At 35.6% G+C, this 13,843-nt stretch overlaps 1 long non-coding RNA gene across 1 annotated transcript in view; it reads left to right on the top strand.

The window, feature by feature from the left end:
- The window catches only part of LOC107974206 (uncharacterized), a 47,151-nt gene extending 42,899 nt beyond the window's left edge, over positions 1-4,252 (top strand). The window contains exon 4 of the long non-coding RNA XR_001716782.4: positions 835-4,252. This is a non-coding gene — a long non-coding RNA (uncharacterized LOC107974206). The remainder of the gene's footprint in view (positions 1-834) is intronic.
- The last annotated feature ends 9,591 nt before the right edge of the window (positions 4,253-13,843 follow it).

Consider the following 13,843-nt stretch of genomic DNA (forward strand, 5'->3'; position numbering starts at 1 on the left):
TATTGCCGTGTATTGGAAATTTGCAGAAAAGTCTAGGATGAAATTCAGAAGAAATGAATGCACAGATACAACTGGGGAAGATTTAGCCTTATAGACATGGTTTTAGTAGTAGTGTTGTAGATAGACTATGAGTCTATAGATTGCAATTTTTAATTTATTATCTATGTCACCTTGAGCAAGTACCTCATCTCTCCCCTCTTGGAGTCTTTTTAATAGATATAGATTTTAGATATGTATATATAAGTGTACATATGTTAAGAAGTGTATATATATATGTATATATATGAGATAGGAAGTTAAAATGCACAGTTGAATATAGTCAGGTCCGGTTAGATAGAAGAGTACAAGTGGGAAAGCCAGTGTTAAATGTAGAGTTAGAGATGTTGAACTTAGTGGAGACAGCTGTGAGGGCACATTGGCAGATGATGACTATATTGGTCCATTCTCACACTGCTAATAAAGACATACCTGAGACTGGATAATTTATAAAAGAAAGAAGTTTAATTGACTCAGTTCAGCATGGCTGAGGAGGCCTCAGGAAACTTACAATCATAGCAGAAGGGGAAGTAAACACATCCTTCTTCACATGGTGGCAGGAAGGAGAAGTGCCGAGCGAAAGAAGAAAAGCCCCTTATAAAACCATCATATCTCCTGAGAACTCACTCACTATCACGAGAACAGCATGAGTGTAACTGTCCCCATGATTCAATTACCTTCCACCAGTTCCCTCTCATGACACATGGGGATTATGGGAACTATAATTTGAGATGAGATTTGGGTGGGGACACAGCCAAACCATATCAATGACCCTAACTGATTTCCATTCTGATCTAGGTGTTTTAGATAAGAACTGCCAGCATTAAGTCAAGCATATTGGAAAGTGGTCATCCTAAGCCAAGACCCTTGCAGAAGAACAGAAGGCCAAAGTCTTGAATGGACAGCGCAATTTTGACCTCCCAGATATTTTTAATAATGATTTGGTACACACTTGACTCTGAACATAATGATGAGAACACACTATCCAAGCTACTGGAGCAGGCTATGAGTTATCCTGAAGATGTAGTTTTGTTTTGGTTCTCTTTAGTACTCGATAGCCAACAAGCCCAAGACATGTCTCATCTTAGTGTTGTTGTTGACACTCATTCAGAGATCATGCTTGAAGGAAAGACCTCATCAGCCTTTTGTGGGAGAGACTTTGGGCTAATCATAGCATAATACTCTATTTTTAGAAAATCTCTCTTTGAAAGTTTCTGTCTGCAGTACCAGATTTTGCCATATTTGTGTACTTACTTTTACTCTTTTCAAATGTTCAAGTTACATAGTTCTACCTGGCATATAAAATATATGTAATTTACAAAATGGATGTAGTAGTTTATATTATCAAAAAATGATATGATTCTTAGCTCAAAAAATGTCTTCTGCACTTTTGCCTCTCTCTGCCTGTATCATTCTTCTCCAGATATTTTCATTGCTGGTATTTTATCGGGCAATTTCTTGAAGATTCCCTTCTTCAAGGACTCCATTGAACACCTATTTAAAATTGCAACATCCAGCCCCCCTGTCACTCCCCAATTATGTGATTTATTGCCATTCTTGACTTATTTTATCTCTGTATAACTTATCACCATCAAATATAATATGTTTATTTGTTTTGTTGTCTATCCTTTACCTCACAGAAATGAAAGTTCCATGAGGCTGTTTTATGTGGTTCTTTGACTGTTGTAGACTCAGGACCTAGAATAGTGCCTAACGGGTAGTAGTCACTTAAAATAAATGTTGTAGGCGACCAAAATATGTGTGCAAACAACCTATATGAGACCTTTCATAGACTCATAGAGCTACTTCCAATGTGGTCCAGGTGCCAGAAGCATCAGCATCACTTAGGAACTTTGCTTGTTTTCCTAATACAGCCTTGTTTGGATATATAATTGTTCATATACCAAACAATTCATTAAAGTGTATGATTAAATGATCCAGAGTTGTACAACTATCACCATCATTTTAGAATATGTTCATCACTCCCCAAAAAACCCATACCCATTAAGTCACCTCTACTTTTCCTCAACTTTTTCAGTTCTAGGCAACCACCAATCTACTTTCTGTCTCTATGGATATTTCATATAAATGGAATCATACAACATGTGGTCCTTTCTTGTGGCTTCTTTCACCTAGCATAATGTTTTTGAGTTTTGTCCTTGTTATAGCATGGATTAGTAAATTATTCCTTTTCACTGTGAGATAATTGCCCATTGTATGGCTACACCACATTTTATTTACCCATTCATCAATTGATGAAAATATGAATTGTTTCCACTTTTTGTCTATTATGAATAATGCTACATTCATGTATACATTTTTGTATGGACACCTACATATATTCACTATCTTTGAAAGCACTTAATTGCAAAATTTTTATTCAGTTTCTCAAGCATCATTTGACATATTACTATTTTTACTAGCTTTATTGAGGTATGATTGACAAAATTATATATATGTAAGGTGAATTATGTGATGTTTTCGTATGCATATACATTGTGAAGTGATGACCACAAGCTAACATCCATTACCTCAACTAGTTACCATTTGTGTGTGTGTGTGTGTGTGTGTGTTTAGTGAGAACATTTGAGATTTGCTCTCAGCAAATTTCAAAGCTACATTATTAGTAACTATCATCATCATGCTGTATATTGGATTTCCAGAATATATTCATCTTGCAATTAAAATTTTGTACCCTGTGACCAACATCCCTCCTTTTCCTCCACTTTTCAGCCCCTGGTAACTACCATTCTACTCTCTGTTACTGTGAACTCAACATTTTTTTTCAGATTCCACATATAAGTGAGATTATGCAGTATTTGTCTTTTTCTGTTTGGCTTATGTTACTTGGCATAATGTCTGCCGGGTTTATTCATGTTATCGCAAGTGGCAGAATTTCTTTATCTATTCATCTCTCTGTGGACACTTAGATTAATTCCTTCTCTTGGCTACTGTGAATAGTGCTGCAATGAACATGAGAGTGTAGATATCCTTTTGAGATGCTGACTTCATTTCCTCTGGATATGTACCCAGAAATGGGGTTAATAGTTCAAATGGCAGTTCTATCTGTAATTTTTTGAGGAACTTTCACACTGTTTTCCATAATAGCCATACCAATTTACATTTCCACTAACAGTAATGCAGACTTAACAGTCCAATCCAGGAGGTACTGAATCAGAGGCTGATTTTTAACAAAACCCTAGGGTGAGTTGCTCATTAAAGTTTGGAAAGCAGGTATGGAGTAGGTACTCAATGAATGTTTCCCAAACCTAAATGCTATATACTAACAGCTGTGGGCTAGCAAAATGTACATAATTATGGTCTTTTATAATTAATGCAGTTTAGATTAATGAACAAAGAGAAGCAATAACAGAAGGGAGCACTGGGCTTTAAATGTTTAGTGTTCTAGTGTGTATCATTTCTGATTCTCCTGAAATTCCGCATTCAGGTTGAATCATTTGTTAGGCATAATCTTGTGATGGAAACACTAAAGGAGATATGAAGAGGAAAGGACATTTTAATTAAAAAATCAGATGTTATTTGCCATAATTAGTGGAGATAATCACCCATTAGTCAATAAACTTAACAGGAAGTATTTTTTAAATAATTAGGATGATTAAATACAGGATTAAAAAGTTGTAAGAGTGAATGCCGTATGTTTTTATTGTTTCAACTCTTAGTGTTTTTTTAGTAATTTCTAAATCCTGTAAATGTAAAAGTACAACAACAGAGGTACTTTTAGAAAGTACATTTTTTTTCTGTCTTACTTGGACTGGTACCTATTATTTTCTACTTTGGGCTGGTACCTTGAAACACTGAAGGCAGAGAAAAATGGGAATAATTATAGTACCAAAAATGTTTTGAATGAATAAACACATCATTATATCAATCAATCAATATGAGGCCTTAGATACTAAGGTGAGGGCATTGGATATTATGATTAGCATTAAGTCTTTCTGGGAAATAAGACCATGGAGAGTTTTCAACCTAAATCGTCCTAGGAAATGAGGAGTAGCTGCCCTGTAGGCTAGAGGGAGAAACTGCCAGTGAGAAAGTGGGTACAACAGAGAAAACCTCTTTCCAGTTGTATACATGCTGGCCTCTCTCTACATCCAAGAATACTCTGAATATTGCTTAAAGGACCATAAATACTTTAAAAACTGAGCCATATATAAGCCTACTCCTATGTATTTTCATATTAAAAAATTTACGTGTGTACATTTTCATTTTCTTTTTTCCTCATAGTATTTTAAGAACATTTCATGAACTTGAAAAAACACAAATATAATTTTGTAAATGAACATCATGTTAATTTATGTTAAATTCAATGCTGATTTAATTTCAATTAAAAAATGGGCTAGAATGAAAAAGAACAAATGAATTAGTAAAGTCTAGGGCCTCTTTTTACTTATGTCATTGGGGCTAATTTTCATGTTCTATCTTTGTGTTATTCTTAAGTTAAACAGGTCTTTCCCTTAAAAGATGTCTAGTTTGTATAAATGACACAGTTATACAAATGATCCATGTATCTACCATAAAAGGGTAGGAATGTGCAAAAAATAAATTACATAGTGTGTACACAAATCTAGAATTTTCTGATCTTTCTGGTGAGAAAAGTGTTGATTAAATGACTTTTTACTAGTTAATAATAATAATTTTCTAAAATAAGAAATCTGAGCTAAATTTTTGCTGTGATAAAATTAGGATCACCTATGAGAATAAATAATTACTCTTTTCACAAATATTTTACTCATTTGCAGTTGTCACCCTTTACATTAAATGATTTGTTGATGCCTTTTTTTCTCTATTACTCTGGGGCATATTTCTGGAAGAAGGATATTAAATATGGACATGGCCAAATTTTGCAGCTAAGACATTCTGCATTTTGTAATTTCCATATGCTGTATCCAAACAGTCCAGAGGTTTTCTTCCAGTAACATAGTTACTCTCATAGTAAATGTCATTTTGTCTTGATTTTTTTAAAAATTTAAACAATAGAAGTAACATTACTTATGTTTTGGTAGAACTGAATTTTCAACATTTAAGTGTGTTTTCTCCATGACAAACTCTTACATTTCTTGATTAAATATTAAAAAGTAGTTGGAAATAATCAGCGAAGTTACTACTACGGAGATGACATTTCAGAAAACCTGTATATCCCACTCTGTTGCTGCTACCTTGCTCTCTCTTTACCCTTACCAGATAAACTCTAAAGTTGATAGTAAATGCTTTTATTTTTCTACCCACAATTACTTTCCCCACTTTTTCCTTACTAAATAAACCTCTGTTTCATTCAGGTATTGCCACTTTCTGTGTGACTATGTACAGGGTAGGTTTATCCCAACCACAGACTCAGTATTTGAGTCCTAATTGACCTCAGCCAATCATTAAAGATCCCAACTTCATTGCCATTGATTGATTTGGTTATAGTTGAACTGCAGTTGTTGCCACTGAAATGTGATTATGTCTGCTGGGAGATTTCTGATAAAGATTTCCTCCCCTTTTAGAAAGATACAAAGGAAGAGACAATCTCTATTTCCCAAGAATAGGCATCCTATATCAATTCTCTCCCCCAACCCCCAGGATTATGGAATTATCCTTCCTTGGAAAACCAGAACAGAACATGAATCACCAAAGAATCTGTATTTTCTGTTGACTTCATCAGGCCACTTTTCAACTGCAGCACTGGGAGTAGCATGGAGCAGAGCTTCACACATTCCTTAGAGCTCAGTACTCTTCCCACTGAGATTTGAAAGTCTGATCCTCTTCCTAGTATTCTATCAGAACAGCTCATGCAAAGGAGCAGTCCGAAGACAGACATGGAAAGCTTTCTGTCAAGATAGTACGTGGGTACTTATGTGATTCCTTGGAAGGAAAAAGGAAAAGAGAGACCTGAGTATATTTGCATCCCAAGTGTGCAGGGCAAGCCATCTTGTTACACCTATCATCTATTTCAGGTCAAACCTGATCCTCTTATCTTGAGAATATTAACATCTTTTAAGCTGGAAGGCAGTGTGGGATAGTAGAAAGAGCATAGATTTCAAAGCAAGACAGATTTGGAACTGGCTCCCAACTCTCCCATTTAAAAGACCATTGACCTGGTGTATGCTTTATCTCTGAGCCTCAGTTTCTACATTTATGAAAAGAAAAGAACAATACTTAACATATCAGATTGTTAGAAGGATTAAGAGATAATTTATAAAGTGACTGGCACCTCAACTGGCATATAGGAAGCAGTTAACAAATGCTAGTTATTATAATATGTTAAACCTAGTGATGTCTCTGTGAAATCAGCTGTAAAGAGAGAGATTTCTATGCTGTTATTTATTGTCAAGGAGGATTTTTTAACCAAATTTTCTTAGTGACTGATGTGTTTCACCATCAAATTATTCACATAGTAAATATCCCATATTTAATAAATTTTAAAACAAAAAAATAGCAATAATAACTACCATGATAAAAACACATAATCCATTACTCATTTAGAGATCTAGAGAATCCAGAGAAGTGGGGAAGGAGACAGAGCACATTACTAAACCATGTGAACAATTTGGATGGAGAACTGAAAAAAAAGCCTCTCTCTTCCTTGCCTGAGTCTCTGGATGGTGTAGACATTTACTACAAGAGTCAATCTGAGGATTTCCCCATATTTGTGGGGGTTCTAATGCTCTTCATTTTGTTCCACTCAGCTCTCTAATATGCTTTAAAGTGGAGATGAGCACCAACTTTCAGTGGCTGCTTTCATTTAAGGGAATCAGCACTGTATCTGCAGAAATTCTTCGGGGAGGATGGTTTTGTGTTTGGGCCCACTGTTGATGCAAACGTGTCTCTATTTACATGATATGCTGATCATTTCAGTTGGAAGTTGCTAGTTAGAGAAGATGTACTATCACTTTCTTCCTGGAACAGCCTTTCCCCCACAGTTTACCTAATTAACTCACTTATCCTTCAGGCCTCAGTTCAAACCTCACTTTCTCTAGGAAGCCTTCCATGACCTCCAGATTAGATTAGGTCTCATACCACATTTCCATAGCTTTCTGAACCACACAGCATTTATCCCACTATGTAATTTCGTGTATGTGCCATTGTTTATTTAAGATATATGTTTCCTACTTGAGGGAAAGACGTGCGACGGCCAAGGCAGGGTCTGTTTGTATATCATTGCAACTGGACGGACAAGTACCGTGCCTAGAAGAGAGTGGGTACAGAATACATATTTTAAATTAATGAAGTAAAGAAGTAATGTTAAAAAAACCTGAATAAAGTGAATGAATCAATGAATATCATACTTCAATTCACAGAATAGCCAAATCCAGGAGCACTCCTTTATGTGAGCATAATGGTCAAAACCTGGAGCCTATGAGGTTAAATCCTGGCCCCATAACTTGCCAGCTGAGTGTCAAGAGGCAAACTATTCAATCTCTTAGTGTCTCATTTTCCTTATCTAAACAAGGGAGATAATGATATTGCTTCCGCCCAGGGTTGGTGTGAGAATTAAAAGAGTGTGTGGCACACAAAAAGCACTAAATACATGCACACCATACATACCACCCCTCTTTCTCTCTCTCATGTGGAATTCTCAGTGCCAGTGCATTCAATCATTGGTATTTAAATGCACTTATCGTTGGCTTGCATTAGTGTAAATACTTTATGTAATCTGTTACATATGAGCTCAAAGCTTAGAACTGCTACAGAACTCTTGCGAACATGAAGGAAATTGGCTAGAGCCAGAAGCACAGGTGAAAAGGCCCAGAAGCACAGGTGAAAAGGATGAAACGAACCTGGAACTTAAATGACAAAACTGGGTCAGTGACTCAACCAACACTGGATTTATTATCTTTTGCAACTTCTTGACATGTGATGTGATAAATGTCCCCACATACAAGCCACTTGGTATTAGAACTTCTGTAACATTAAGTGAGAAGCTTTCTATATGATATGATTAGACCAATCTAGTCAGCTACTTTCTGATAATATCCAAGTAGTTGAAATCTCGTGGAGATAATCTTAACATCTAAAGTGGTTATCACCTAATTTGTTGGATCTAATCCCTTTTGGACTCTGTGCTTCTTTGCAAGCTTTTTAGGTTTTCCTTGTTCTCCTTCTTCTAGCTTCCTATGTGGTTGTTGTAATTGTCTGTAATTATCTGCTTACTTATGATTCCTATGAGTCTCCTACATTAGAACATAGGCTACCTGAGAGCAGAGACCACACTGCTTTGTTTCCTACTTGATATGCAAGTAATAGCAACACACCAACAATACCAAAAGGCACACCATATGAATGAATAAGTTCAGTCTATAAATCAGAAATAATCCACAGCCTATATTTATGGATAATTAAACTCATTCAGTTAGGGTAAAATTATGGAGGATAAGTTTCTTATCAGGTCCTATCCAGACTCCTTAACATGTAATTTATGGACTTAAAAAATGATTTTTTAAAGAATGGTTTAAACATACAGTAAATAAAGCTTGAAGAAGTAAGTTATAATTTTGGGAGGAATAATTGCCTTATTCCTTATTCTCTAGATAATGAGAGGGCCCATCTCATGTAATTATGGTGAGGATTAGGCAGAATTGTACAAGTAAAGCACTTACAGGTACAGTAAGCACTCAAGTTTGGTTAGCACTAATTATTACCATGTATAGTTAAATATAGATTAGATTACTTAATTCAGTAATACCACAAGGAAGTTAGCCTTATTTCTTTTTTCTTCTTCTTCTTCTTTTTTTGTTTGTTTGTTTTGTTTTTTGAGATGGAATTTTGCTCTTGTTGCCCAGGCTGGAGTGCAATGGCACGATCTCGCCTCACTGCAACCTCTGCCTCCTGGGTTCAATCGATTCTGCTGCCTCAGCCTCCCTAGTAGCTGGGATTACAGGCATGCACCACCACATCCAGATAATTTTGTATTTTTAGTAGAGATGGGGTTTCTCCATGTTGGTCAGGCTGGTCTCCTACTCCTGACCTCAGGTAATCCGCTCGCCTTAGCCTCTCAAAGTGCTGGGATTACAGGTGTGAGCCACTATGCCCGGCCGCAATTAGCCTTATTTCTATGGTACTGGTGAGAAAATTTAGGCTCAGAAAAATCAGCAACTGGCTCAAGGACGCAATCAAAGTTACTAGTGCAATAAATATCATGCAACTCTAAAGTGGCTTCTGTTTCTACCATGCCACTCTGGATAAACAAGCTATAGCCAATATGATACAGATAGTAGAAGTGTTACTTCATCTCTAATGAAGTAAATGTCTCCTGAAAATTGAAAATTGAATGAGTGAAACTATAGGTTACCCAGACAAACTGTATGTAACAAAGGTAAAGATACACATTTTCAAGGAATTAAAACAATTCTGGAAGTTGGCAAAATGTTTTATTACTCTTTCCCTCTTATTGGATTATCTTGACTTAAGCTTACAGCTATTTCTCAGAGACATACCACCAACTTAATAATTTACTGGGAGCTGTTGTAATTTACATGTCAGTGTCTCTAATTTAAACAGCAATGATATGTACCTTTTTATGCATGAAGATAAGCTCTTCGTTCTTAGCTGGGAGTTTGTGTCAGCAATCATTTAGATTGCTCAAATATAAGATTTGCTGATGTGAGAAAATTCCAAGCTGGTTAATTGCATCAAATGTTTAAGTGAAAAGTATCTTCTTTACAACCCTCAACTGTCATCAAGGAGGGGGCTAAGTACAATCTGAACTCTCTTTTTGCAATTCTATAGTGACAAAACTGCTGACCTGGTTGTTCTTTCATCAGCTCATGCTGAACCCAAAATGAAGAAAATAAAATACAAATTTTGAATCTTTATGTAAACATCCAGATGACATATTCTGCGAGTAAGGCAGTTTTGAATAATAAAAACTTTTGTACAGAATTTTACATTTTGTCATGTACAAAAGCTTACTTCAAACATTATGCAAAAGGAGATTGAATGTTCTTTCCCAGATGTAGCACATTGTTTTGGATGACCCAGCCCTGAAATCTGCTATGATTAGTAAATAGAAAATGACTTTTTATTACTTTTCTAGTTTTTTTCCACAGGAACACAAGTCTACAAATGTATTTATTAATTATTATGCTCTCTTTATATTTTCTCTGACCACCCTAAAATAAGATACTGAAGTATTTTCCTCCATAAATGAGAAAAGGAAACTAATGAATCCATTTAAAGTAGTAGTCATAGGCTTTAGAAAACATCAGAACTTATATATTACATGAAATTCAATTATCCCTCCTTCAAACAGAAGATAAACACCGTTGAATTTAAATTCCTTCTAGAGCCCTTCTTCTGTAACCCAAAACTTAATATTTCTCTCATTCTTGAAGTTAGTAATATTAAGACTATCTCTCTCACAAGCTAAATATGCTTTCTGTTTTTGGGTGTCACTCTCAATTTTTTTGAAACAATACATTTTTCCGTCTTACTTTAATTCATCCCTTGTCATCCATTTCTCATCCATTACATTCTAGCATTCGTATCTATCCCTTCCCCACTGAAATCGATCTCACTAAGTCACTGATGTTCCCAAGTTTTTAACACAAGTTTCTGTCTTTGGTTTTCAGCCTAATTTTTTAGATATTACTACCGATAGAATTGTCTCCTGGATTTCCTCAATATCTTTGCTATTTCTTATCTTTCCATTCATTAAAAAACACATTGATTAAATGGCTACTCTGTTAGTCATTCATCTAGACACAAAAGACAAATAGACTAAAGAATGGCCCTAACAGTTTGGATATGTGTCCCTGCTCAAATCTCATGTTGAATTGTAATCCCCAATGTGGGAGGTATGGCCCCATGGGAGATGTTTGGATCATGGGGGCGGATCCCTCATGGCTTGGTGCTTTCTTCAGGATAGTGACTGAGTTCTGGAGAGATCTGGTTGTTTTAAAGGGTGTGGCATCTCCCCTGCCTCCCCTCTCTTTCTCACTTGTTCCTGCTTTTGCCATATGACATGCTTGCTCTCTCTTTGTATTCAGCCATGACTGTAAGCTTCCTGAGGCCTCCCTAGAAGCTGAGCAGATGCCAGCACCATTCTTCCTGTAAAGCCGGCAGAACCATAAGCCAATTAAACTTCTTTTCTTTAAATTACCCAGCCTCAGGTATTTCTTTATAGTAATGCAAGAACAGCCTAACATAGGCCCCAACTATTTTGGCATGCAAGCATAAATTTTACAATAAATACTTACAATATAATGTCATAGTGTTATAAAGGCAGTATGTACATGGGTCAATGGGGGTAAGAAAGAATCAGCCTCTGATTTTTTATTGGAAAAGTTTCTCCTCATGATTTATTCACTTGTACATCTTCAATATATACTCATATTAAAAAGCTTACTAATTTTTCTGTCTTCTGCTTGGAACACCCTCTTGACCAAAAAAATGCATATTTTTTAACTAGTATTTAATACTATCATTTGAATATGTTGTAATCATCTTTAAACGAACATGGAATTCCTGAATTTTTTTTAAAAAAATTAAGAATGAAAAAAGTCTTCTACTGTATAAAAATCAGTTCTACAAGAAATGTTAAATTTAATGGAGAAACATTTCCATTAACATAAAGAACCAAATATATGGCCAGGTGCAGTGGCTCACGCCTGTAATCCCAGCACTTTGGGAGGCTGAGGTGGGAAGATCACAAGGTCAGGAGATCAAGACCATCCTGGCCAACATGGTGAAACCCCGTCACTACTAAAAATACAAAAAAATTAGCCGGGTGTGGTGGCACGTGCCTGTAGTCTCAGCTGCTGGGGAGGCTGAGGCAGGAGGATGGCGTGAACCTGGGAGGCAGAGCTTGCAGTGAGACACAATCACACCACTGCACTCCAGCCTGGGCTACAGAGCGAGACTGTGTCTCAAAAATAAATAAATAAAAATAAAAGAACCAAAGATATATACCATTATTTTTAATTTTAAATTTTCCAAAAACAGATTCTAAACATTCCAAAAAAAAAAAGTTAAAATGCACAAGTTGAGTGGGAAGTGATACAATTCAAAAGAGTCCATTGAAAAGCTACAAAAAACAAGAGCAATTGGTCAATTACCAATTCAAGACCAACATATAAATATTTGAGCTCTCATATCCCAAAAATGATCTGAAAAATTGTAACAAAACAAAAAAACCCAACAAGATGTCAAAGAACAATCCTGAAAAAAAAGAACACTCATGCTAATATTATTTTTCAATTTTATTTAGCATGTAAAATAATACAAAAGTTGTTTTATAGAAATACACTGTATTCTTGGAATGTAATACTCAATATTGTGACAATGTCAGCTCTCTGTAAATTAAGCTATAAATTAAATGAAATGATAATTAACATCCTAATTGAGGCCTGGCACAATGGTTCATGCCTGTAATCCCAATACTTTAGGAGGCCAAGGCAGCGGGATCACTTGAGGCCAGGAGTTTGAGACCTGAGCAACATAGCAAGACCTTATCTCTGCAAAAAACAAAATAAAATAAAAAATTAGCTGGGCATGGTGGTGCACACTTGTAGTGCTAACTACTCATGAGGCTAAGGTGGAAAAATTGAGTACAGTGAGCTAGGATTGAACCACTGCACTCCATCCTGGATGATAGAGTGAGACCTTGTCTCTAGAAAATTCATTAATTAATACGAATTGAATTTTACAAATTATGACAATAAAATGAATCTAAGGTTTTGTATTGGAAGACAAATACAATTGAATAGCCAATATTTAAAAAATTATAAATGGTATATTCATCCAAGTATAAAAATATATAATTATTTACCAATCTAAACATTGTGATATTGACATGACAATACAGATACAAGTAAATAAAAATGGAAGGTCCAGAAAAGAGTGGGTGTTAAGACAGAGGGAGAGAGAAAGCTCTTAGAATGGAATTTTGAATCAATGAATAAATTATAAAATATTTAGTAAGTAATGTTTTAACAATTGTCTACTGATTTGAGAGAAAAAATAGATTAATTTGTATATCACACCACAAATAAAAACTTTAGATGGATATGAAGTAGAGTATCAAAAATAACAGCAAAATCAAATTTAGTAGAAGATTTTTCTTTTTAATATGATGTGAATGAGGAAAGATTTTTGGAAGATGGAATAAAATGCAAAATAATAAATGATAGTTTAAGAACATTTAGGGCCGGGGGCGGTGGCTCACTCCTGTAATCCCAACATTTTGGGAGGCTGAGGTGAGTAGATCATCTGAGGTAAGGAGTTCGAGATCAGCCTGGCCAAGATGGTGAAACCCCATCTGTACTAAGTATACAAAAAATCAGCCAGGCGTGGTGGCATACACCTGTAATCCCAGCTGCTCAGGGGGCTGAGGCAGAAGAATTGCTTGAACCCGGGAGGCAGAGATTGCAGTGAGCCAAGATCACACCACTGCATTCCAGCCTGGGCGACAGAGAGAAACTCCATCTAAAAAAAAAAAAAAAAAGAAAAGAAAAGAAAAGAAAATTGAGAATTTGTATAGATTAAGATACCATAAAGTTAACAAATAAGTGACAAATACCCATAAGGTACATATAAGCATGTGTTTAATAATACGTGAAGACCTCCTCTAAGCCACCATGAAAATAGAAAACAAAACATGAAATCAGTGGCATAAAATAATAAGGATGTGAGTGGGTAATTCAGCTAAAAAGAAAACTAACAACAGAACTCGTGGAAATGGTCAATGAATATTCAAAAAGATACCCAAACTCACTGGTAATTCAAGAAATTAAAACCATAAAAATTAGGCAAGAAAAAGAAATAAAAGGCATCCAGATAAGAAAGAAGTTAAATTGTTCTGTTTGCA

The sequence above is a fragment of the Pan troglodytes genome, chromosome 1 (genome assembly GCF_028858775.2).
Source record: "Pan troglodytes isolate AG18354 chromosome 1, NHGRI_mPanTro3-v2.0_pri, whole genome shotgun sequence".
Classification (NCBI taxonomy): Eukaryota; Metazoa; Chordata; class Mammalia; order Primates; family Hominidae; genus Pan; species Pan troglodytes.